Consider the following 27,667-nt stretch of genomic DNA (forward strand, 5'->3'; position numbering starts at 1 on the left):
GTGGAAATACTAATAAACACTTTGCAAAATGTGTAGTGGTGTTGGTGCACTGGTTATTTTACAGAAAAAACACAGTTTGTTCTAAGCAGCGTACAGTGTAAACTCAAACCAAACACAGTAAATGAGGCTCATCCCGAGATCAAAGAGGGAAAGGAAGAGGAGCATTTACAGTAGTGAGAATCGCCATGTTGGAGTCTGGGGCTGAAACTGGGGAAGTCCAGCGCTACAGCCCGAGTCAGAGAACTAGCCCCCTGCCTGGCAGCTGTCACACTCACATGGTCTGCGGGTTGGGCACATGGGGTATGTGTCACTCCAAGTCAGTAGTGGGTTATGTACTTTCCTGGGACAGAGAAAGCTTGTCTTTCAAGTCCCAAGCTCACAGTGGTTTGCATCTCAGGCAAGCTTCCATTTTATGGCAACTGCAATGTTGGCTATGACTAAGGAATGAACTGGAGACCTCCAGAACTTAAGTCTGTACAGCTTGATACAAACATGTAGTGTGTAGATTTGGCACTGTTACCCTACTTGGAATGGCTCATGAGTGTGAGTGCCAACCTTAATTCAGACTGTCAAGAAGCAGGGCAGAGACCCCAAAGTAGCTGTGTGTTCTGTAATTAGATTTCGGCAACTGAGCAATATGAGTGAACTCCTAAAATCCCACAGCCTTACTAGGGAGTCACAGACAGTCCCCTCAGGCAGTCAAGTCGACGTAACCACCCAGAAAAAGTTGGTTTACTTGCTATTTGGTTACCTGATCTGAAAATCACAACACTATTGAGGTTACTCCAAATACAAAGGGCCAATCACATACTCAAAGTCAGTTTGTACAGTGAATATCGAGATAAGTGCAACCAAGTTGTGCATGTCTCAGGTTAACATGACTGCCATCCCTGTCTGGAGTGGGAAACAGAGCCATTGTGGCTTAACAACCATGTAAAAGAAGCAGTGAGAGATAAAAAGGCATCTTCTAAAAAGTGGAAGTCCAAGCCTAGTGAGGTAAATAAGAAAGAACATAAACATTGCCAAATTAAGTGTAATAATGTAATAAGAAAGGCCAAAAAAGATTTGGAGGAACAGCTAGCCAAAAACTCAAAAAGTAAGAACAAAATGTTGTTTAAGTACGTTAGAGGCAGGAAGCCCGCCAAACAACCATTGGGACCCCTAGACAATCGAGATACAAAAGGAGCAATCAAGGATGAGAAAGCCATTGTGGAGAGACTAAATGATTTATTTGTTTGAGTCTTCACTGCTGAGGATGTTAGGGAGATCCCCAAACCTGCACTGTCCTTTGTGGGTAATGAATCTGAGGAACTGTCCCAGACTGAAGTATCATTAGAGGAGGTTTTGGAAGAAATAGAAAAACTTGACAGTAACAAATCACTGGGGCCGGATGGCTTTCACCCAAGAGTTCTGAAAGAACTCAAAAGTGAAATTGTGGAATTGTTAACTGTGATTTGTAACCTATCCTTTTAATCAGCTTCTGTACCCAAGGACTGGAAGATGATCAGCATAACACCAATATTTAAAAAGGGCTCTAGAACTGACCCTGGCAATTATAGACCAGTAAGTCTAATATCCCTACCAGACAAATTAGTCAAAACAATAGTAAAGATTAAAATAGCCAGACATGTAGAATGTAATTTGTTGGGCAAAAGTCAACGTGGTTTCTGTAAAGGAAAATCATGTCTTACTAATCTATGCGAATTCTTTGAAGGGGTTAACAAACATGGAGACAAGGGGTAATCTAGTAGATATAGTATACTTAGATTTCCAGAACGCCTTTGACAAAGTCCCTCACCAAAGGCTCTTGTGTAAATTAGATTGTCATGGGATAAGAGGGAAGACCCTTTCATGGACTGAGAACTGGTTAAAAGACAGGAAACAAAGGGTAGAAACAAATGGTATATTTTCTGAATGGAGAAGGGAAACAAGTGGTGTTCCCTAATGGTCAGTCATAGGACCAATCCTGTTCAACTTATTCATAAATGATCTAGAAAAGGGGTAAGTAGTGAGGTGGTAAAGTTTGCGGACGATACTAACCTGTTCAATATAGTCAAGATGAAAGCAGACTGTGAAGAACTTCAAAATGATCTCACCAAACTGAGTGATTGGGCAACAAAATGGCAAATGAAAGGTAATGTGGATAAGTGTAAGGTAAGGCACACTGGAAAATATAACCCCAAGTATAGATTCAATATGATGGGGACTAATTTAGCTACAACTAAGCAGGAAAGGTCTTGGGATTATCGTGGATAGTTCTCTCAAAACATCCAAGCAGTGTGCGGGAGCAGACAAAAAAGCAAATAGGATGTTAAGAATGATTAAAAAAGGGATAGAAAATAGACAAAGAATATTTTACTGCCCTTTTGTAAAACTATGATACGCCCACATCTTGAACACTGTGTACACATGTGGTCTCCTCACGTCAAAAAAGATATTTTGGCATTAGAAAAGGTTCAGAAAAGGTCGACTAAAATGATTAGGGTTTGGAATGGGTTGCAGATGAGGAGACGTTAAAGAGACTTGGAATTTTCAGTTTAGAAAAGAGGAGACTGAGAGGGGATATGAGAGAGGTGTGTAAAATCATGAGCGGTGTGGAGAGGATAAATAAAGAAAAGTTATTTACTTGTTCCAATAATATAAGAACTAGAAGACACCAAATGAAATTAATGGGTAACAGGTTTGAAACTAATAAAAGAAAGTTCTTTTTCACACAACGCACAGTCAAACTGTGGAACTCCTAGCCAGAGGAGACTGTGAAGGCTAGGACTGCAAGAGATTTCAAAGAAAAGCTAGATAAATTCATGGAGGTTAGGTCCATAAAAGGCTATTTGCCAGGGGGTAGGAATGGTGTCCCTGGCCTCTGTCTGTCACAGGCTGGAGCTGGATGACAGGAGACAAGTCGCTTGGTCATTGTTTTCAGTCCACCCCCTCTGGGGTACCTGGCACTGGCCACTGTTGGCAGACGGGGTACTGGGCTACATGGACCTTTGGTCTGACCCAATAACGGCCATTCTTATGTTTTTATGTTCTATATCCCAGGAAAACCTCCTCACAGGGTGAGGGAAGGACAGGATCAACCACTCGGAGAGAAAAAACAATAGGGGATCAATGGGAGGAAGAAAGGGAGAAAAAGGGTCTTTACTTCTCCAACCTCTGGCTGGAAGTGGATGGGAGGATTCCAGCAAAAGGGAACACAATAAAACAGAGAACATGGCTCCCAGCATAAGATGATAAGACCAGCTCCTCCATCTGTACTGGGTAAATGGGAGAGGAACTAAAGCCACATGGAGGAAAATGATAGTAGGGGAGATAACTATAGGAAGGAGGGGGAAGCTCAAGCACCACATGAAATGAAAAGGAGGGGCAAGGGCACATGGGCAAGGGGTACCAGTGGAGAGGAAGGACGAGCAACAAGGGACAACCTCCTGCAGAAACGGGGGCTACACAGCTAGGGGAAGAAAGATAAGTGTAATCATGGCTGCTTGAGGAACAGGCCCACAGGAACTGCTGTGAAACCCAGAAGAGCTAAGTGATTGGGACAAGTGGTGGAGCTGAAGAAAGGGAAAAGGCTCCTGCAGTGACTGGGAAGGGAGAGGGAGTAGCACCAATGGTGTTAGCCACAGAAACATGCAATGGGGTGTAACCATACTTGTCCCCAGAGCATCCCACAGCAACAAAGCCACCACCCACGTAAGAACCACAATGAAAAAAAAACCACCACAGAATGATGAATGTGTCCTCTATGGAGCCTGTGCTGAAACCCCGAGAAGAAGCAGAATGTGGGACACTTGCGGTTGCTCTGGGGTACGAAGAGGTGCATCTGGGAAAGTCCCACTTTTGGAAGATGGCGTGGAGGATGTCCAGGTGGCTTGACGGCTCATGGGCTAGTTACCGTGGACTGAGACAGTCAGCCAGCTGCTTCTGGACCCCACAGAGATAGGACACCTCCAGGCGATTGGTGCAGGCTATACAAAGCTTCCACAGGCACAGAGCTTCTGATCCGTATGGGGAGGAACATGTCCCGTTGCATCTGCAGAGTTCTCAGGAATTGCCTCTCACTCTGGCCTAGTTCTCAAAAACCTTTCTTGTCATGCCCACCAACAAATCCACGAGCATGGATGGACTGACCTTTGAGTTCTATTGCATGTTCTGAGATGTCCTCAGTCTGGACCTTGGGCTGGGTCTTTAACAACCAGGCTCTTCCCTTTGTCAAGCAGGTGAATGGTGCTTGCAGGTGAGCAGTGCTCACTGTGCTGCCCAAGATTTCCAGAAATGGTGTCCCATCTCTTTCCTCAGCACAGACTATAAAATTATTGCAAAGGCCATTTCATTGCATGTGTGGTCCATGCTGGTGGACGTGGTCCAGACCAACACTGCAGTGGGCTGCACCATCTTTAACAATCATTATTTGGTCCCAGGTCTCTTAGCGCTCAGGTGTAGAAACTGTCTTTTGTTTGCCCTTTTGTCCTTGAATCAGGAGATGGTGTTTGACTGACTAGACCATAGAGTGTTTGGTCAGGCTCAACTGGGCTCTGACCACACCTCTTAGCTTCGTGTAGGGAATCCATCAAGGCTGTCCACTATCTGGTCGCCTTTGTACTCTGGCCATTGAGTCCTTCCTCCCTCTCCTTCACAAGAGGTTGATGGGGTTCATGCTGAATGAGTCAGAGGTGTGGCGGCTCCTGTCGGTGTACACTGATGACATGCTCCTTGTGGTGGACCCTGGCGACCTGGTGTGTTTGGAGGCCTGACAATCTGTTGACTTGACAGCTTCCTCCACCTGGCTAGATGCCATGCAAGAGTGGAGGGAGGAACCCTTGTCCACCCACTGCTCTTGGTCCTGGTCCACAGACCCTGTGGTGGCAGACATACCATGCCTTCATTCAATCCCCCTCCACTGACCCTCACATCTTGACTCTTGCATCAAGGATACAGCCTGGGAGGTGTAAGGCAGCAGCTTCTATCCAGCTCCTTTGAGCCTACCCCACACTGCTTCATGTATTTCTCCCAGGCAATTAGTACCCCCACTTCACTGGTCAAATCCAACTGCCCTCTGCTTTGCCAAGCAACTTCGTATAACAGGGCTGTCCCACCAATTTGTCCTTTGTCTTCCTATAAGCCTCTCTCTGACTGGATGGGGTTCGGGTAGGCTCCCTCTGACTCTTAACCCCTCCCTTGCCAGAGTGGGGCAGCAGCCCCACTACATCCTGATATACATAGGGGAGGTTATAACCTACTTGGGATTTAGTATTTAGTACATCACTACTTTTGGCATTTGATATGGTTTATAGGGATATTCTCTGATGGTATAATTCACTAGAGACAGTGGGCAGAATTTGGACTTGTAAATGCACATGTGAATTGGGTGCTGCGTGTTTCTAAGCGGAAAGATTCCTCTTAGCTGCACCTTCTGATGCTTAGAGTTGGTACCAAAGGGTTCTTCACGGTTATCAGTGAAACTCACTCAAAAAAGTTCCAAGCTTGATTGAAAAACTGTCAGTGATAGAGTCTACCACAACCCTGTGTAAGTTCCAAGGGTAGCTATCTGTAATTGTTAAGTATTCTCACTGTTGAACATTTACCACTTGTTTCCAGTCTGAATAGCTAAGTCTACACTAGCACTGAAAATCAAAATAATTGGCACTCTTTCAAAAGAGCACTTGGATCGTCAACACACTTATCAAGCTCTTTTGAAATTAAATCGGAGGAATGCTGACAAGGTTTCGATTTTGCTCCTCTGTTCCTGGATTAGGAAGAAAGCCCCCTTTCAATGTGCTCTTTTGAAGGAGAACATGTGCACGGTCCACGTTGTTCCCTTTTGAATCCTCCAGTGGAGGAAGCCTTGGAGGACTGCGGAGACACTCTGCCCTGGTGCTGCATCCGGCTGTGCTTAGAGCACCTTGCTCCCAGACAGCCCTCTTCAGGAAGCTGACAGCATGCTTGCAGCAGCTCAAGCATGAGCTCCAGACACATGCCCGATGTGCAGGCAAAAAAGCAATGGCCAACAACCAGCTCCCAGAGAAGCCAAAGCACCGCCCCCCCCGCCCCAACCCATTTTAAGGCTCCCAGGACTCTGGCCAGCCCCTGAAGGAAAAGGTGCCTTGAAGCTTCTGCCCTGAAATGCGTTGATTTATAGCTGTTCCAAAATATATTCCCAGTTACTTTTATTACCCATATATAGGTCTAATCCTCTTTTGACTCCTCCACTAAGTATGTATTTGGTGCTTTGGACTGGCTTGAATACATATTTAGTTGTTTTAAATATGCCTGGTAATGACCAAAAAGTTCACTTCGAGGGTTTTATTTCTTAGTATCTTTACCCTTAAAAATAGTCCAGCCGTGTTGAAGTTCACAGCTTGATGTAGCTGAGCTGTGGTTTTTATTTTTTACACAAGATATTTTTTTGCAAGACATAGGGTAGATAGAGATTAGCAGCTTCTGTTTTATTGTTAAAACTACTTGCAGTGGAAACAGCTACACTTTTGAAGGTTCAAACTTCCATTGTTTAGCATGTTCTAGGAGGAAAATGTTTGGATTCTTTGCAAAATAGAAGAAAAATGGGACGAGCCTAAAACTACAAGTTCCATAAGGTTAGTGTCTCTTGCTTTTCTTGAAGCTATGACCATGACTCTTGCGTAATGTGGTAACCAGCTCTGATATAACACGGTCCCTGGAGGACTGAGCCAAAGATCGCTGACATGGATGGGGAGATACTACTCAGTCACATGAGGGCAGAATTTGGCTCACTGTTTTCCTCACAGAAAGAGTCTCCAAATCTCCAAAGATAAGGACTTCCTCCCTGCGTGTGCTGTAGGTCAGAGTAGAGGTATCTGTCTCTAGGTTGTGAGCACCTCAGGGGAAGGCTTCTTTCTATAGCTGTCTGCGTCTTCTGTACAGCTGTGATGATGTGTCTACGCTATATTCTCCTTTCAGAAGGGGAATACAAACGCGGCCAATTGTAAATGCAAAGGAGGCTCTGATTTACATATTGTGCACCTCATTTACATAATGGTGGCCACTTTCTGTTCTGGAAGTGCTGTTTTCAGGAAAAATTCAAGCAGTGTAGATGGTTTCATTCAAAAGGAAATCCCATTTTTGAAAGAAACCTTCTTTCTGAAAAATTAGGAAGAAGGTGCTTTGGAAAGTGGGGTTTCCTTTTGAATGAACCCCATCCACATTGCTTGTTTTTTTTTCTCCAAACAGCATTTCTGGAACAGTGAGCGCCCTCCATTTTGCAAATAAGGTGCACAATGTGTAAATCAGCACCTCATTTGCATTTCCTATCAGCCATGTTTGCGTTCCCTTTCCAAAAGGAGAATGTAGTGTAGATGTAGCCTGACATTATCAGCACTTATTACGTTATCAATCATTGCCCCTGTTTCACATGTGAACAGCAGCTTTGAATGGTCTTGCACATTCTCAGAACTGAGATGTAGGGAAGACCACAGTCCATACGTCAAAGAAACTCAAAAATGTCATCAATGAAAGCTTCATCCAAAAGTTCTTCCTGTATCTTTCCCATTCTAAGGGCTGTATAAGTTGAAGGCTGGATTCCTGACCTGATGTCACTAACAGGCATCATATCCCAGAATATGCCCATTCAGCCAAGCTAAATGTTGACTTGATCTTCTCACATTGACAAGGAAGCTGCTTACTGGGTGGAAGATGCTGCAGCCAGGAGTTCTGATATTGGCTGAATATGCCCCAAATCATGCCCCAAATCATGCCCCAATTCATGCCCCAAATCAAAGACCACAGAAGTCAGTGAGAATCCTTTTGTTGATGTCTATGGCCTCTGGAGAGTGAACATGAAAGGTCCCATCCAAGAGCTACAGCAAAAAGGAGCACGTGTTTGAACTCCAGATGAGTATTTTTTACTAAAAATTACTGAGCTTCAGAATTAGAACACCAGGTAGCCTTTGCAATTAAAACAACTGGTATCGTCAGGGCTGGCTTAGTCATCTGAAGAGGAAAGTCTCTTTTTTCTGAGTGCTTTTGGACAAGGGAAGCACCGCTCTAATCAGTAGCATGTGCACTTCCTGTGTGGTTTCAACAGGAACATAGCAGAATAAATAATTATCACTCTCTTGGCTGGCACTGTCCCACTTCTAACAGGATACTCCAACAGTGATATCACACTGCCCATCTCTCACCCTGTGGGGAAAATCAAGACAAGTACAAGATTTAGAGCCTGGCTTGTAAACCTTCCAACACAAATAAAGGTAACATCAACTTTTCTCCACAGACTTTCCTTTTTATGAAAGTAATTCCAACAGATTGCCTCCCTTATCTATCCTGGGACTCAAGGAGATGAATAGCAGAGGGCAGAATGAAATGTATCTATCTGTGTGTACATTACAGTTCTTTCTCTTAGATAAAGTTTAATACAAAGTGCATTGGGAAGTCTTGCAACCATAGTCTAGTATTCATTTAAGAACTGAGGTGACATTTTCCCTCTCTTATGGACTGATGCTAAAGAGCAATAAAATGCACGACACAAAACGTGGAAATATGCTCAAATATAGTAAGGTAATAAGGTCAGTAGGAATTGGGGGTGCTCAATATGTTGCAAAAGTGGACTCTACAGCTATGATTGTGCAATGTACAATGCATGGGTTGACTGCAGTGCCCTTGCACGGTGCAGCTGAATTCAATGGAGCAACATGTACGCAACCAGCCATCCTTCCATGCATCGTACATGGTTGGAACCAGCTCTATAGATATAAGTACTACATGGGATCCTCAACCAGGAGACAGAGTTTTGTGAAAAGTGTTTTGGTTTTGTTTTCCAAAATTTGAATGTAATTAAAACTTTTTTACAGGCATTTAAAAATGAGAGGGAGAAATAAAAAAAAATAAAAATCATCATTTGATTTAATTTTTTTCACATTGTTAAAATTTGAGAATTTTAGACCAGCTTTTGCAAATCACTTTTCATTAGTCTTGTAGCACCATCAATGTACAGGGAAAATTCCAGAGAATGAAAGAGAACTCTCTGCTGTGTAGCTCTTATAAGCTAATTACAGAAGGGGAGAATTCAAATGGCAGGTTTCTTTTCTTGCATTCCTTTCTTCCATAATATTGGTAATTTTTAAAGATTTCCCGATCTGTTCCTGTGTTTTTGTGGTTTTTGTAAACTTTGATGTTTTGTCTGGCTTTCTCTCTATTCACTGTTGCCTACTTTCTTTTTAGTTATTTTTTATTCCAGTATGTTTTTTTTTCTTTCTTGTCTTCATTTTTTATTTATTTTCATTCTACCTCTCATATCATAGAGACAATCTCATATTGGCCAAAGGAATAGACTCAAGGTAACATTTATCCAAAGGCTCCAATTCTGATGAAAGAATTCTTAAAATTTTATTTGACGTGATTTTCCTTTGCAGAATCTGAGCTGTTCAGATCTCTTCAAATCACGATTATTTAAATTATCTTTCCAACCAGTTTACCAAGTGCTGGTATAAGGATCGCTGATCTATATTTTACAGAATCTCCCCCAAAGCCGTTTTCTAGTATGGATGCAATATTTACTAACTTTGGATTTTCTGTGTTTGATGAGAGATGTCATATACCAATTAGCATCTGCTGAGCTAATGTGCATGAGGTCTACTTCAGAATTCTGAGATGGACCATCTGGGCCTGGTGACTTTCCGATTTTTAAATAATTAGATGGCCCCAGCACCTTTTCTCTACACTGTTTAATCTCTGTGAACACAAGTGTGGTATGAGAAAATGGCAGGTTTGGGTAGGAATCTCCCTAACATTCTCTGTAGTGTAGACTAATGCAAAGGAATCATTTAATTTCTCAGCAATGTCTCACTCTTAATTACTCCTTTATAACTCCAGACCTATTGATTCTTTTAGAGGTGCTTTTCCAAAGGCTTCTTCTTTCTTCTTATTTCTTGCTGTAATTTGTGCTACTCTTCTTTGCTTTCAGTAGGGTAAGATTTCCAAATTTTGAATGAACTCTCTTTGGCTTGGATAGTAGCAAGACTCCCACAGTGTATGGTTTATTCCTGGCCTTTCTGTTTCTTTTTCTATTTAACGGTACACATATTCTCTGAGTCGCTATTAGTATTTAAGTAACATTCAGGACATAGCTAGGGATTGTGGTTCTTCTCATTTCTCCATGACAGGAGCTCCTTAGTTAAATGTTCCAGATCAGTCAAATAAGATTTGATTAGAGAATTACCTTTAATTGATGGGTACATTCATGGTTTTAGAGGACCTCAAATTTATATGAAGTATTTTAAGGAAAGACAGAACTTCTAGAGTCCTGGAAGGCTATCCTCTAATTATACTTTTATAACTTTTCTTGTCCTATCCTCATAACTGTCTCTTCCTGTCTTCTTCTGACACAAGTCAAGCTATAAGTAGTTTCTCTAACATTCCATGAAGAAGAGCAAAATATGGGGATTAAAACACTTAGTTTGTCTTTTTCAATAAAAATAAGAAAGAATTTTAGTTGCTTGGTCTTCAACATCCTTTTAAAAAGTCTTGGAGGTGACCAAAGTATATTTATTTTTATACAAGAACTTTAAAGTGAAGTTAATATTGCAGGAACGTGATATCAAAATTATTCAAAACATTAAAATTAAAACTAACCTCAAATAAGACAAACATCACACCCTGGAATTCCAGAATATGCAGAAGCTTGAGAGGGAATCCAATGAGTTTCAGAAGGCTTCTTAGATGTTGCTGGTTGTAACAGATTTCACTAGATCCCCACGGATGAGGAATGCTGGTTTGAGTCCTCTCCCCACCAGTTCTTCCAGAAACCCTTCCTATGTGCATATTCCCTCCCATGTCTTCTACCTGATGGACTTTTTGAGATCCAGTTCTGAAGTGGTGAGTGAAAGGGGAGGATTGGGAGCTATGTGGAGAATGGGGATGGGGAGACTTTCCCGCACAGAGTTCTTCAGAGGAGGAGACATGCCAGGTCTCTGCCTGCTTGGAAAGTAGATTTTTTTTTTCATGGAAAGTTTGATTGCCCCCAATTTTTTGTCATTGGATGAAATTTTGTGGGTTAGGTTTTCAATTTTCTTCCCTTCCTAAAAAGGAAAGCAGACACTTTCCTCAAATGTTTCAATTTGATCAAAAACCCTATTTCCCATATTAAGAAAGTTGTGATAGGAAATTTTCAATTGGCCCAATCAGCAAACTTCAGCCAATTAATAAATTCCCAGTGTGTGAATTGTAGCTGATTCTTCCTCCCAATTGATATACATTTCCACAAGTTAGGTTTCACTCTGATCTCTCTCTGCAAAGAAATATGCTAATAAATTTACATTGTTTACATGACCTGGAACAACACTTTCTCAGTTCTCGTTCCCCAGCGCCCCTCCTCCACCTGTGCTACATTGATGATATCTTCATCATCTGGACCCATGCGAAGGAAGCTCTTGAAGAGTTCTACCTTGATTTCAACCCCACCATCAACCTTAAGCTGGACCAGTCCACACAAGAAATTCATTTCTCAGACACTACTGTGCAGATAAGCGACCTTCACATAAATACCACCCCATACCAAAAACCCCTTGGACCACTATGCTTATCTACACGTCTCCAGCTTCCATCCAGGGCATACTACATAATCCATTGTTTACAGCCAGGTGCTAAGGTACAACTGTATTTGCTCTGATCCATCAGACAGAGACAAACATCTACAAGACCTTTACCAAGCTTTTCTCAAACTACAATACCCACCTAAGGAAGTGAGGAAACAGATTGATAGAGCCAGACGGGTACCCAGAAACCACCTGCTACAAGATAGGTCTCGCAAGGAAAACAAGAGAACACCACTGACAATCACATACAGCCCCCACCTAAGGCCTTTCCAGAGCATCATCAGTGATCTGCAACCCATGCTGAACAATGATCCTTCACTTTCACAGACCTTGGGAGGCAGGTCTGTCCTTGCTTACAGACAGCCTGCCAACCTTAAACAAATCCTCACCAGCCACTACAAATCACTAACCAGTGACTCTAGGCCTGGAACCAGCCCCTGTAACAGTCCTCTCTGCCAACCCTGCTCACATATCAACACCAGTGACATCATCACAGGACCTAACATCAACTATATCATCAGGGGCTCCTTTACCTGCACAGCTACTAATATAATATAAGCCATCATGTGCCAGCAATGCCCCACTACAATTTACATTGGCCAAACTGGACAGTCTCTCCGTAAAAGAATAAGTGGACATAAATCAGACATCAGGAACAGTAATGTACAGAAGCCTGTGGGAGAACATTTCAATCTCCCTGGACACTCAGTGGCAGATTTAAGGGTTGCAGTCCTGAAACAAACAAATTTCAAAAATCAAATGGAGAGAGAAATCTCTCAGCAGCAATTTATTTGCAAATTTGACTCCATTAACCATGGATTAAACAGAGACTGTGAGTGGCTTGCAGCTTACAAAGACAGTTTCTCTGCTCTGGGTGTTGATAGCTCCCCATTTGATGCTGACAATGGCTCACATCCCCCTGTCTGATCTGACTTGTTTTTAGCTCTTTTGATAAGTATTGCTCATACTGGGCCACTTCCTCCTTGCTGAATAGACCTTGTCAGCTCTGGCCCTTCCCCTTTACAGGGACTCCACTCTTTAAATACCCCTCTGAAACCACCCCCCCACTCATGCATCTGATGAAGCGGGTCTTTGCCCATGAAAGCTTATGCTCCAAATATCTGTTAGTCTATAAGGTGGTACAAGACTTTCTGTTGTTCTCAAAGCTACAGACTAACACAGTTACCTCTCTGATACTGATCTCTGTTATATGTTTATGTTAGCCAAGACAAAGTTTGAGAAGTGTGCCTTGCTCTTGGAGCAGAAATTGGTGATGTTTGTGGTGGCTCTTAGTTCCAGTGGAAATTTGCTCCACCATCCCAGACTGGCCATATAGGAAATTCTGCCTGCTGTACACAAGAGCTTTGTCCTCATGGTACTACTGTGTCAAAGAAGTGGATTTGTTAGTCACATGGCCTGATCGTGGAGCTTCTGGCAAACTCTTGGGAATTCTGTTGCTCAGCGTTGAGCTCTGTGAAGACAGGGACTGAGCTCTTTGATTTTCCTGATTGTTCTACAGGGAGCCAGTACAAAGAGTAGAGGACTAGTATAATGTGTTTGGAGCAGTCTGTGCTGCTGAGGAGACGTACTGCATCATTATGCACTAGTTAGAGTGTCCTGAGGCTGATGGCTGCATGCCCAGCTACAGAGCATTGTTAGTCCAAATGAAAGGTGACAAAAGTGTGCATAACTCAGGCTAAATCTTCATCTGCCTGGATGGGATGGAATGTCCTAGACAACCAGGAGAGGTAGAATGTGTCTCTTGTGGTTTTCTACGTGAGAGTTAAGTGTCTGAGAGGAACACAGTATCACTCGTATAGAGCCATTGATCAGGCTGTCCTGTGACATTGTTCCTGCTCATGTTGATGCTCTTACGGCTCTAACAAGTCATTTCACTAAAGTAAAAATCCCAATGTTCATCTGCATTCAGTAACCACCTCTGGAATTTCTATCCCATTGCCCACCAGCAATGAGTGAGCGGTCAGTGACCTCTGAGGACCTCAAATTTCATACTCCAGGAAAGCAGAAGAGAAAACGAAGACCAAAGCACACAAGGGACACAGGTACTATGTAGTTTTAATTTCCTAAATCTGTGTCTAACATTATTTGTTTCCCCCTACTCACAACTTCTTGAACTTTATCCCATGATGCCTAACATTATCTTGCAAGAATCTGTGCCAGAATTTTTCTCAAATGTCAGTGAAATTATATATTCTTAGTTTCATGTCAATCTGTTTGAGGTGAAAGTGTCCTCAGAAGTGCATCGTTTCCCAGGTAAGGGAAGGAGGCAGTTTGTGCATACAAAAAAGCCCTAGAACACATTTATTTGGCTATGACCATGAACAAATAAATCTTTCTATTCTAGGGTGGTACTAGCCCTTTAACAGGGAAGAGATTATTGCATCTGTGATTGGTTAGCCGACCCCAGTGGGCTGTAAGAGAAAGTACCTGGGTGGAAGCATGTATGTTCCATCTTGATTGCCCTCTTCTGATTTTCCAGAACTTCAGTGACCTGCATTCCCACCAGTTGGCAAAACTTTGGAGCCATCATCACAAGGAAGGTCTCTTGGACTGGAGGGCAATGATTCACTTAGTTCCAGGCTTAACTACTTCTTTGACAGAGTGGACAGGTTGTTGCTTAGGAAGGCAATGGGGTGCTTCTTGTCCTGCCCAGTTTGCATAAGTACTGCACCCAAACCAGTGTCAGATACACCCATACACAAATCAATAGCCTTGACAAAGGCAGGGCTGGTTAGTACAAGCTTTAGAGACAAGAATGCCCTTACTGAATCAAAACCCTTCTGGCATGCCTCTGACTAAATTACATTAGTAGGTTGGTGCTTTTTATATAAATCTGTGATTTTGGCTACTGTGCCCCTAGTTCCTTCCCCCACCAACCACCTGTAATAATTTGACAAGCCTCTGAAAGATTAGATCTTACTTTTAGTCTGGGGATCTGGTTGCTTGACAATAGCCTTTTCTTTAAGAGGTTGGGGTGATGGTCTCTCTATTTTTTCCATCTACATGCCGAATAAATATGGGTATGTCACCAGAGGCTTGTGCACCACCAATAGAAGCATAAGCATCTGGCTGTGAGCAGCTGTGGGTGCTTTGACAATCAGGAGGGCAGCCCTTGAATTTCTCCTGGGCAGCTGGTCAGGGTCATTTCACTTCCGTGGTGCTCTAGATAAAGGACTTTGGCTGCCCCTATCTTGCATTTAGATGGTTTTATGATCAAACCAACTTCTTTGAGCTTTGTCAACATCACCTGCAGATGCTCCTTGTGGTTTTCCAAGGTTCTGGTGAATATAGCAATGTCCTCTACTCTAGCCCTTCCAAAGATCTGCAAATCATTTATCTTCATTGACCAGCCTCTGGGAGGTTGCCCAAGCATTTACTAAACTATAAGGTAGCACTGTGAACTCATAGAGCCCTATGGCAGTGATAAACCCAGATTTTTGTTTTGCCTCCTTTTCCAGAAGTATCTGCCAGTAAGTCCTTATTAAACCAAAAGTACTGAGGTACTTGGACTGGCTCAGCACATCCAGCATGACATCAGATCTAGGTATAGGGTTAACAGAATTATGGTAACAGCATTATGTATCCTACAGTCCATACAGAATCTCACAGGGCCATCCCTCTTGGAGACCAAGACCACCGGGAATGCTCATGAGTGGTCAGATTGTTTGATTACTGCCAGGTCCAACATGTTCTGTATTTCTGCACAAATTTGCTCTTTCACCTTTCCAGTGGTCCTGTAAGGTGTGGAAGGGGGAAGTTGTGTCCCTTTTTTGGGATTTTATGGGACAGTAAGTGCATTTTCCCAAGCTTGTTGGAAGATGTCTCACTGTACTTTAGCAACACTGCCAGCACTTCCCCTTTTTGGCTGATGTCCTTACAGATTTCCAGACTCTCCAGAGGTGACCCATTTTGTCATTCAGCCAACAAATCTGTAAGAGAGCATGCCTCAGTTTCCCCTTCAACACAGCAGATCATGTCTGTCTCTCTATGGTAATAGTCATTAAGACATTTCACAGGTATCATTTGGAAAATAACTTTGTTTTGAGGCCTTCTAACGAGGTGTGTCTTGATTTACACAGGGTGGTGGGGCGCCTCAGAGGGCAGGTAAGCAGGCTCCTTGGTATTTTAAATATGCTAGGTAATAGTCTCAAGGGGCTCTGTGACCAAACTTGTCACAGTCTCACTGTGATTTTCCAGTAGGGACCAGGAACTGCAGTTAACTGTTTCTGCAAGAGACGAAAGAGTGCATTCCATTTACCAACCCACAATCTTCACAAAACAAACTACAGTTATTCTTTGGGAAAATAGCATTAAAGACAAAACATATTTAAAAACAATAAAAACCCTACATGTTTTCTAGTAGCTTACCTGAGGTCATCCCTAGTTCCACTGCAGGGCCCGCTCAGATTTAGGTCCCAAGTTTGTCAGTTTTAAAGTCAGACCCCAACTGGGTCCTTTACTGCTTCTTTACACAGCCCAGGCCTTTGATCTGAAGTTTCTGAGAACAAGTAATCTCCAATCCATGGCCCTCTCCTCAGGGCACAGCTTTAAAAGGTCGTGTTTTGTGTGTGTGTGTGTGTGTGTGTGTACCAGAAAGTAATAAGAAACAAATGCTGAACTCACCTTGTGCTTTCTTTCCATTTGCATATTCTAAGGCTGTGTTTACATGGCAGATCTATAACAGGATACTGAGGTATCCCAAAATAGCTACCCCACCTCTATGAAACATGCCCAGTATTTTGAAATATTTCTCAAAATACCAGGCACACTATTTCGGCATCCTTGTATACATCACTGCAGGAGGAGGAGGAAGGGATGCCTTGAAATAGTGCCAAATGCCGAAGTAGCCTATTTTGAAATTAACTCAAGATAGGATAAGCAATTTGCATAGTGCAATTGTGAATCTTATTTCAACCTGAGGGTGCAGTGTAAATGCAGCCTAACAGGCCAAAGCCTGTTGTCCTTACTAGGCCACTACTGATGGAATACTTTTTTTCAGGTTCAGATTCTTATTTCTTTCTGTAGTCTTATTCACAGAATAAGGTACTGCTCAACATGAGTCACAGGGAATGAACTGGCTCTCAGAGAAATGACAGCCCTTAGTTCAGTTTGTGAGTTATCGGAGAAGAGGTTTCAGTTAAAAAGGGTTTGTGTATGAAATCATTCACTGTGTGATTTACGTTACAGCCTTTGAGTAGGCTGTCAACTATTTGCAGTGGCTACTGCTTCAAGAATTCGCTGTCCACACTTCAGTATTGGAGCCACACGATTGGTCATTTAGATTACACTGTATTGTTTCTGTGTCCTAAATGGATGAGTTAGATAACTTCAAGTTGGAAATTGGACACACATTTTGAACAAGATGTGCAATTAACCAGTGAAACAGATTGTCAAAGAATGTGATTTTTTTTCACTGTTTGAGATCTGTAAATGAAGATTGACTCTCTCTTTAGAAAATATATTCCCCAATTCAAGTTATTGGTTTTTGAAGCAGGAATTACTGGGTGAGGTGCTATGCCCTGTATTACATTAAGCAGGAACCCAGATCATTGATCATTGTGGTGTACTATAGACTTAAACTTCTAAGAAGTTATTATTCTACATGCTGTGATGACAATTTTATAGAGCTCTCTTTCTATGTTATAACTATCAGAATTCAGTGAGCAGGAAGTAACCTACTCCCATCTGAGGTTTCACACTCCTTCAAAACAGCAGAAGCACCAAACATGAAGTGCAGAAAGCAAAAGTATTGTGCATTTGAGTTGTTGGACTCCTACTTTCTTTTATGAAAGAGTTTATACTTACACATATTCCTCCTGGTGTAGCTATTGTCTAAGGACTCATTTTGGAAACAATATGAAATTAGATTTGTTCCTAGTTTGTCAGGAAATGACACATTCCTGGCAATTCACTTAAGACCACACCAAGACAAGGCATGGTCAGAAATTGGGATGTGATAGTTCCGGTCTTCACCAGGATTGACTGTTTTCTTAAAGACTTCTCAATTCATGCCAGATTTACTGAGCACATATTCAATAGCTATTATTATTAGATTGGGGATGGTTCTGGCTTTGGTGGACTGGTGTGGCTGAGATCTCTGATCTGATCCTAGAGAACTGCCATGCTTGCTTTTATTTTCTCTCTTTTAGTTCCGTTAGAATATCCTACTCCGACTTCATCATGGCTCGTTACAGTGATTCTGGGGCTCCTCTGCATAGCTTTGCTAGTAACTGCAGGGGTTTTTCGTTTTATGTGTAAGTATTTGCCAAGAAGGCAACAATATTGATCTGAATCATGATAAGTTTTAGAAAATCTCTTGTAGCAGCATCTGAGTGATGTGTGTAAATGTATATGTGTGGCACTCTCCTAATATGCCTTATTTTGTGAAAAACAACTTTCATTTCGTATTCGGAGCCCATTGTCTGCCAACCCGTGATTTGAGTTTTACCAGTAAAACGTGTGAGAAGCTAAGATGCTCTTAAGAGTATGTCTACACAGTATTTTGAAGCCTTCCTGCCCATGTTAACAGACTCAGGCTAGCAGGGCTTGCACAAGGCTCTACAAGTAGCTGCATAGACAGTGCTTGGAAGTTACATTTTGTGTGTGGCTACACTAGGAATTAATTTTAAAGTTAACTTCAAAGTTAGGCACTACTTTAAAGTAGCCTGCAGAGCATCTATACATATTTTCCCTTGCTTCAAAGTTAACTTTGAAGTAAGGGAGCCCAACTTTGAAGTCCTTACTGAATTCCCGGGAATGGAGTAGTGCCCTACTTTGAAGTTTAAGTTCAAGGTAACATGTTTGTTGGCACTCGTCTTCGAGGTTGTACTTTCAAGTAAGCACCTTTGAAGGTATTTTTGCAGTGTAGACATGTCCTTTGTGTTCCAATTTCCTTCTTTTTAATTTTATTTTGTCTGCCATTATATCTGAAATTAATATTTTTTTTCATTTTGGGGAGAAAAACTGAAAAATTTTGGTTTAACTTTTTTTCCCAGATTTTGAAGCTCCAAATAAACAACAAATATTCATTCAGCTCCAGTTGTGACAGAGAATGGTATTTGGTTCTGAATAATTTCCTGATTTTGTTTTAAAGTTTGCTCAATTTACTAGTCGAAAAGAGAACAGGTCCCCATTCTATTCTCAATTATATCAGTGTAAATCAGGATCCAAAACATGTAAACAAAAATGCCATTTTGTCCAACGCATATCTTTGGTACACATTCCGTTAATCAGATTTTAAACCCATAGAGATTATTTTGCAAAGAGTGAAGTAATATTACACCAATTCCTTAATTTGTATACAGGTTGAGACTCTCTAATCTGGAACTCTCTCAGCCAGCAAACTCTGTAATCCACATGATTTTAATTAGCTGGTTGACCACTTATCATTCATGTGGCCAAGTTTCCCATGGTCCCATAAAGTTTGTTTAGCAGTTACCAGTTTGTTTGGTGCTGTTATTTAGCTCTAATTTACCCCTATGTGTCTTCTAAGAGCCTAGTAAGCAGTGGAAATGTTGGAAATGTGCTAGAAAATATCTGCCTGTCATCTGGCAAATTCTTTCATCCAGCACCAGTTATGTCCCAAGGATGCTGGGCAAGAGAGATTCAGCATGTAATTTGAGAATAAAATTAAAAAATCTAAATTGTGTAAACTTCTAATGAGCATGTGTTGCAAGTCCCTCAGTAACCCACAGAGGATATGAGTTGTTACAGCAAATAGCAACTAATTTTTCTGTCTTTGGCTGTGTCTATGCTACAGACTATACCAGCTTAGCTAAATTGCCATAGCATAACCCCTGAGTGTACACATGACCTACTACAATGAAAAGAGATTTTCTATTGAAATAGACCAAGCACCTTCCCAAACCAGGGTACCTACATAGAATTATTTCATTTAAACTTCTGTGCTTATTTGGGTTAGGTAAGTGAATTTAAGTTATGAGAGTGATTTTTCTTTCCACACCTCTATTTACTCTACTTATATTGAAATATTTTTCAAGGGTAGACCGGGCCTTTAACTCAAGCTGTAGGACCTCACACTTTTAGCTCTGGAGGTCTCCATTTCAATCCCCATTATGTAAGCCTTGAGGGCCACTATCACTATTGCTATTAGCAACCTTATGCAAAAGAAAACTGCTTTATACAAGTGTGCTGAATTTTGTTTAAACTGATTCCTTGGAATATGAATTTTAAGTTCTCCAGGTTTCCCATCGACTGAGAAGACAGAATGAGCTTATTGAGAAACAAGCCATTCTGGGAAACTTCACCCATCTGCAGGAGACCCTGAAAAACTGCACAAATCAAAGAGATGATCTCCAAGCCCAGAAAGCAAACTTCTCAAAAGTTGTGAGCAGGAAAGGTATCAATCAGAGCTCACTCCTCTTCTGTTAGCTGCTTCATGGTAATACCATCGCTTAGTCAGATGGCAGCTCATTTTGCCCTATTTAACAAGAAAAGGTACAGGTTGTATCTTCCTTGTCCAGCATAGCTGGGATGTGTGGGTCCAAAACATGAGAATTTGTCAGACCAGGGGAGAGCCAAAGCTTTTGTCCCAAGACAGCCCAGTGCTCCTGGGACTGCTGTGGCATCAAGCTCCCTGGGGCTGCCACAGGGCTCCAGCCCCTGCAGCTGGTTGGCACATGTCTGCTAGGGGGCTCTAGCACACACTGCTGTGGGGCAGCCAGGGGACTCTGGTCTGTCCCTTGGCCCCACAGGGCAGGCAGGGCTCTAGCTCCCAGCCCCCACCCTGTCCTGGAACATCTGTAGTCCTGCCAGACCATGGATTGCCAGGCGAGAGAGTACCACATCTAAGAAGTGCAATGTGTACTTCTGTCTCTGTGCACATAGTGTACCATGGGGTCACCTAAAACATAAAACCAGAAACAAATCTTGGCAACAAAACCTTAATAGTGGGCATTATCCTGATCCTTGGCTCACCAGCTTCAAAGCAGAGAAAGTTGGGCAGCTCCTTCCCAGCTCATGCCTCTACATAGTACAAGGTATAAACACTGAGAAGCAGAAGGATTTTGACTACTGCAACACCAAATAGGCTGTGGTACAGAGAGACCAGCATACACTTCCCTCCCACAGTGCTGACATTGTTTTTGAGGTTATCCCAATCAACATGCTCACTGCCCTCCATTTGCAACCCGGCCATGATGATGACTCACCTGCAATGGGAGCAAGTTGTACAGAAGGTAGCAACAGTGAGATGCCTTTCTGAACGAGGGCTTCTTATGAGGAGCAGATGCTGTGAGGGTTGCTCTTCTGTGAGGATTGCTCACTGTCGCCACTAGTGCTCCCATTACCTTGGTTGTTGAGTGGGTCTCACAAGCATTTCTGAGAGTTCAAAATTTTCCCCTTTTGCACTGGAATAAACAGAGACTTTTCAAAGTTTTCCATGAAAAAATCAGACACATCCCAGAGGAGTCAATCGCCTGGTGCTGAGAGGCCTCATGCAGCAGACCCGGAGTTAAGTCCTCTGCTTGGTTAAGAATGGGGCCTGGAACCAAGTATTCCATATCTGAGGTTAGGGTCCTTAACACCGGGTTATTCTGGTGGCAAACACAACAGCTTGATCTGTGCTGAGAAACCTAAAACTACATTTCCATGCGTGTTGACTAGTAGCAGAGGTAGGCAGCCGTGTTAGTCTGTATTCTAACAGAACAAACCAGCAGTCATGTAGCGCTTTAAAGACAAACAAAAAGTTGTATTAGGTGATGAGCTTTCATGGGACAAACCCACTTCTTCAGTTCTAAAACATTTCCAGTCCAGACTCAGTTATATAGCACAGAGGACCTGGACACATAAGCCTTATTCCCTTCGTCTCTGCTATATGACTGAGTCTGGACTGGAAATGTCATAGATCTGAAAAAGTTGGTCTGTCCCACGAAAGCTCATCATGTAATGCATCATTTTGTTAGTCTTTAAAGTGCTACATGACTGCTGGTTTGTTTTACTACGTTCCCACTGAGACATGCACGCACTACTAGATAGTCCACAGTGACATCCAGTGATGTCAAGCTGCATCACACCATGGCTGTGTCTACACGTGCCCCAAACTTCGAAATAGCCATGCAAATGGCCATTTCGAAGTTTACTAATGAAGCGCTGACATGCATATTCAGCGCTTCATTAGCATGCGGGCGGCAGCGGCGCTTCGAAATGAGGAGCCTTGCCGCCGCGCGGCGCGTCCAGACGGGGCTCCTTCTCGAAAGCACGCCATCTTCTTCGAAGTTCCCTTATTCCCATGAGCTCACGGGAATAAGGGGACTTCGAAGTAGGTGGCGTGCTTTCGAAAAGGAGCCCCGTCTGGACGCGCCGCGCGGCGGCAAGGCTCCTCAATTTCGAAGCGCCGCTGCCGCCCGCATGCTAATGAAGCACTGAATATGCATGTCAGCGCTTCATTAGTAAACTTCGAAATGGCCATTTGCATGGCTATTTCGAAGTTTGGGGCACGTGTAGACGTAGCCCATGAGTGCAGAGATATATTTAATTATGTAAAATTAGTTTATTAATATATATTCAGTGCAGTCTATATTGCTCTTTTTCAAGGAGAAAAATACAGCCTTTGCTCTGAGGGCTGGATAGAGCATGGAGGAAAGTGTTACCATTTTAGTGAGGAAGGGCGAACCTGGAAGAAGAGTCAAGAATACTGCTCATCTCATAACTCCAGGCTGTTGGTGATAAAGAACAAGGAAGAACTGGTGAGGAATTCAGCCTTAGCCTTCTTTTCCTGTATTTGCCAAACTACACCTGCTCAGCATCTCCATGATAGGGAAGTGGGATGGGGGCACAAAATGAAAATAGCACTGGAAGGGAAAAATGACCTTCTAAATTGATTATGTTGTATTCACAGCTGTGTCCCTAAGGGGCACCAGATTTGAGGCACCAGGGGAGGAGTGAATGCAAATTCTTGCACTGACTGTGGGAGTGATTAAAAGGAGTGAGATGCCCAGTTTAGGGATTAATGCTCTGCAGAGCTTGAGGAAGGCAGAAAGTCCTTTCCTAGAGCCTGAATCTGCTCTCTCTCCATTGTGAATCAGGATTGTCTCCACTGAAGTCAAGGAAAGGAAACCCATTTGATAAGAAAATCAAACCGTATCTTTCTTTAACAGGCTGAGAATGCTGTTGGGTTAGTATTTCTGCTGCCTGAGAAGAAGTTGCCTCATGTCTCTCATTGGTGATACCCCTGGTTGACGTTGACGTCGTGTTGACTTGTTCTCTAGGATATCCTACAGTTTCTGTCAGCCAGGACGGTAGCGATGATGCATCATCCTGTGAGGGAAGGTGCAGATTAAATTGAGCAAAAAGCTCCATAAAATCTATGGCAGATTCTTCTGGAAAAATGGGACATAACTGGCCAATGTGAAGTCATTATGACACACTTGTCTCAACTGGGACACATAAGCTTCATTCCCTTCCCTGGTACCCATTTTCCTTCCAGTGAGGATTGATGTGAACAATTTAGTTTTGTTCTCAAATAGGATTTCATAAACAGACTGGTGTGTTTTCACTGGATTGGACTATCCCGCAGGGGAACTGCTACAGCCATGAAGTGGGAGGATGGCACAGCTCACTCCACTGACCTGTAAGTATCTGGCGTTTCTAGAAGATATACACTTGAATTTCACATCCTTGTGCATTTCTCACAGAATTTGCACTCTGTTGCAGGGCTTAAAGATCACTGAACTTGGAGAATTATCATGTGTTTTTGACTTTTACAAATTCTCACAGGAAGCAGTGATGCTATTTGGATACTGTAGGTCGAAATGAACATGTCTAATAAAACAATCAAATAAACAAACATGATGAGGTTACATTATTCCCCTGAAGCACTGATGACAGCTGTAAAGATAGAGCAAAACTATATATGAAGGTAGTTCTAATGGGAAACTTTTAAGGTGAACTACTGATGCCATCTCTGGATTTAATAAGGAAATTGAGACCCCTTTCCTAACAATGAACATGGACTTGTTCAAGAATTGTGGTAAACCTAAATCAAAAAGGCCATCTCAGTTATCTTGACAACTTCTCAAAGACAGAAAAAGTTGAAATCTCAAAGAAGGGCTTTAGTAGGTCACTTTGCAGGACAGAGACATGAAGTGAAATTGACAGACAAGGCAAGTTTATCTCACTATTTACGGAGCCAAATGCAAACACACTGTTCAAGATTTTACAACAATGGCATGGCTGTGTTAATTGTAGCTCTTCACCTTAGGTTCCAAGTAAAGAAGGAAACTCCTGGAGAATCCTGTGTAGCTTTAAATGCAGGAGGAGGTGCCATTCACAAATGTGCAAAAGAATTTCGCTATATTTGTGAGAAGAAAGCTGCTTAGTCGATGGCTAGTGAACAACACAAGAGGATTTTGCAAAGACACAGGGAACTCACAGGCCCTTGAATTTGCAGCGTTACCATTCAGACTGAGGGGCTGCAGTCGCAGGTGCTCAAGCACACCCTGTATGGAATCTTGTCCCGTAGCCACGAGACTCCCACCCCACTGAGTGCCTCCCTTGCCTATGTGGGTTGGTAAGAGTTGATTTTTAGAGTCCTTCAGTGGAAATACTAATAAACACTTTGCAAAATGTGTAGTGGTGTTGGTGCACTGGTTATTTTACAGAAAAAACACAGTTTGTTCTAAGCAGCGTACAGTGTAAACTCAAACCAAACACAGTAAATGAGGCTCATCCCGAGATCAAAGAGGGAAAGGAAGAGGAGCATTTACAGTAGTGAGAATCGCCATGTTGGAGTCTGGGGCTGAAACTGGGGAAGTCCAGCGCTACAGCCCGAGTCAGAGAACTAGCCCCCTGCCTGGCAGCTGTCACACTCACATGGTCTGCGGGTTGGGCACATGGGGTATGTGTCACTCCAAGTCAGTAGTGGGTTATGTACTTTCCTGGGACAGAGAAAGCTTGTCTTTCAAGTCCCAGGCTCACAGTGGTTTGCATCTCAGGCAAGCTTCCATTTTATGGCAACTGCAATGTTGGCTATGACTAAGGAATGAACTGGAGACGTCCAGAACTTACTTCATGACTCTGCACAGCTTGAGACTAACAAATAAAGTGTGTAGATTTAGCACTGTTACCCTACCTGGAATGGCTCACAAGTGTGATTGCCAACCTTAGGTCAGACTGTCAAGAAGCAGGGCAGAGACCCCAAAGTAGCTGTGTGTTCTGTAATTAGATTTCGGCAACTGAGCAATGTGTGTGAACTCCTAAAATCCCACAGCCTTACTAGGGTGTCACAGACAGTCCCCTCAGGCAGTCCAGTCTACCTAGCCACCCAGAAAAGCTGGTTTACTTGCTATTTGGTTACCTGATCTGAAAATCACAACACTATTGCGGTTACTCCAAATACAAAGGGCCAATCACATACCCAAGGTCAGTTTGTACAGTAAACGTCGAGATAAATGCAACCAAGTTGTGCGTGTCTCAGGTTAACATGACTGTCACCCCTGTCTGGAGTGGGAAACGGCTTCTGTCAGGTGCAGCACCCTGACTCTTGCTGCCCCTGGCAGGAGCTTTCTGTACAATGTAAAAACTTTATTAATCGGTATATAAATGTGAATACACAGACATAACAACAGTAACAGATTTCAGCATTTTTAATGAGTTGGATGAGCCTCTGTCATCTCATAGGCAAGTAACCTGGCAGCTTTGGTGGTGTCCATTATGGCAGAGGCATACAGGAGAATGGGTTGGGAGGGGATGGCAGGTATATGCTAGGAAAACCACCTCACAGAAACACCTACCATGGGTAGGGAATGACAGGATCAACCACAAGGAGAGAAAAACAGTAGAGGAGGGATGGGAGGAAGGAAGGGAGAAAAAGGGTCACCACTCCTCCAACCTCTGACTGGAAGTGGCTGGGAGGATGCCAGCAAAAGGGAACACAAAAAAATAGGGAATATGGCTACCAGCATAAGACGGTAAGACCAGCTCCTCCAGCTGTACTGGGGAATTGAGGACAGGGGGAACTAAAGCTACATGGAGGAAAGTGAAAGTAGGGGAGATAACTTTAGGCAGGAAGGGAAGCTCAAGCACCAAATGAAAAGAAAAGAAAGGCACATGGGGAGGGGGAACAAATGAAGAGAAAGGGCAACCAGCAGGGGACAACCTGCTCCAAAAATGTGGGCCACCCCACACTGCCAGGGGAAAAAGATAAGTGTAATCATGTCTGCTTGAGGAGCAGGGCCATAGAAGCTGCTGTGATACCCCAAAAAGGAAAGTGTTTGGGACAAGCGGTGGGGCTGAAGAATAGCAAAAGGTTTCTGCAGTGACTGAGGAGGGAGATGGAGTGGCAGTAATGGTGGTAACAGGAGAAACGTGGGGTGGGGAGTAGCCACACTTGTCCCCGCAGCATCCCACAGCATCAAAGCCACCACCCACACAAGGACAACAATGAAAAAAAGACCATGAAATGAGGAAAGTGTCCTCTATGGAGCCTGGGCTGAAGTGCCTAGAAGAAGGGGGACACTTGCGGTTGCTCTGGGATGGAAAGAGGTCCATCTAGGAAGCTCCCACTTTTGGAAGATGGAGTGGAGGATGTCCATGTGGATTGACGACTCGTGGGCTAGTTACCAAGGACTGAGACAGTCGGCCAGATGGTTCTGGACCCCCCTGGAGATAGGACACCTCCAGGTGATTGGCGCAGGCTATACAAAGCTCCCACAGGCACAGAGCTTCTGATCAGTGTGGGGATGAACATGTTTCCCCTTGCCAGTTGATGTAATACATGGCCGTTGTATCTGCAGAGTTCTCAGGAATTGCCTCTCACTCTGGCCTAGTTCTCCAAAACCTTTCCTCTCATGCCCACCAACAAATCCACGAGCATGGATGGACTGACTTTGAGTTCTATGGTGTTCCCTTCCAGGTCCCTTTTTTGACCCTTTGACCTTCACACCTGCCCATTTTTCCTTTTCTTTGTCCCACATAATCACTTAATTTCCTCGGCTCAGTGGATACTCCCCATAGGCTGGGAAAGGGCCCTTTAGCCATGTATGGGCTTACACCCACCCACTTCCCAGTTTCCATTGGAAACATTCTCCTATAGTCCTCTGGCCTGACCCTGTTACACCATGAAGATGAAAATCCTTTTGCTTTGAACATTCTGTGAAGGGGCAGCACGCTTCAAACCAGTTACGTGCAGACTTCCTGTTCAGCTGTAGCCGGAACATCACAGCAAATAATTTTTTCCTTCTTTATTTCATGTTGACTCTTCACTAATGTGACAGACTAACTAATATTTTTTTGCCATACGAAGACATCAACATCTTTATTCCAGGACTCCAGCCAAGGATTTCTGACATCAACACAGGTATTATCACCAAATATCCTACTGATTTTCATTGTTAGACTAGATAACTAATGCAGGTTGTTTTTTTAAACTCTAAGGCTTCTCTTGTCTCTGATAAATTTGGTACAACTGGTTATAAAAATTAGTATTGGATTATTCAGCACTTACATTAGCACTGATCTGGGCCATCCCTGCACTTTGTGAATTTACATTTCTGCTCCTTTTGCCTTCTGTAATGTATCTGGTGGTTTTACTATTAAACACATCAAAAAGGCTAAATAATGTAGGCACTTCAAAAACTTTACCTTAAAACCATAAGATCTTTACCAACCTGGAAAGCTAGTCTGTGGAACAGATTTAGAATATAGAAAACTGTTGTTTCCAAACTTTCACAAAATCCTGTTTGAAAATATAAATTAAAGCTGATTGAGAAATGGCCCTAGTCCTACCAATTGAAAAAAGGATAATGCACCAAAACTAAAGAGTAGTGACAGTCAGTTTATTAGATCAGGAGTAGGTATGATTTTGGGTTGCTGTAGATAAGATTACACTGAACTAGTTGATGTTCTGAAACTATAGATGTCAGAAATACACAAAAGGACCTGGAGAGTTTAGAAGTAAGGCTTGGAAAGGGACAAAAGTACTATCATGCTATGCCGCTTTTCTTAACAGTTTCTTGAGAAGAGTGCTGCTAGACTCTGACCCAGGCATTTTTGCGATAGAGTGCTCAGCTCTGACTCACTCTCATTATTTTGGTGGAACCTGGGTTTGTTGACCTTCAGGA

General features: G+C 42.9%; 1 pseudogene; it reads left to right on the forward strand.

Annotated features, from left to right (window-relative positions):
* Positions 1 to 8,149: 8,149 nt before the first annotated feature.
* LOC142007096 (natural killer cells antigen CD94-like) lies at positions 8,150 to 23,926 on the forward strand (annotated as a pseudogene).
* The last annotated feature ends 3,741 nt before the right edge of the window (positions 23,927 to 27,667 follow it).

This window comes from Carettochelys insculpta, chromosome 1 (genome assembly GCF_033958435.1).
Source record: "Carettochelys insculpta isolate YL-2023 chromosome 1, ASM3395843v1, whole genome shotgun sequence".
Taxonomy (NCBI): domain Eukaryota; kingdom Metazoa; phylum Chordata; order Testudines; family Carettochelyidae; genus Carettochelys; species Carettochelys insculpta.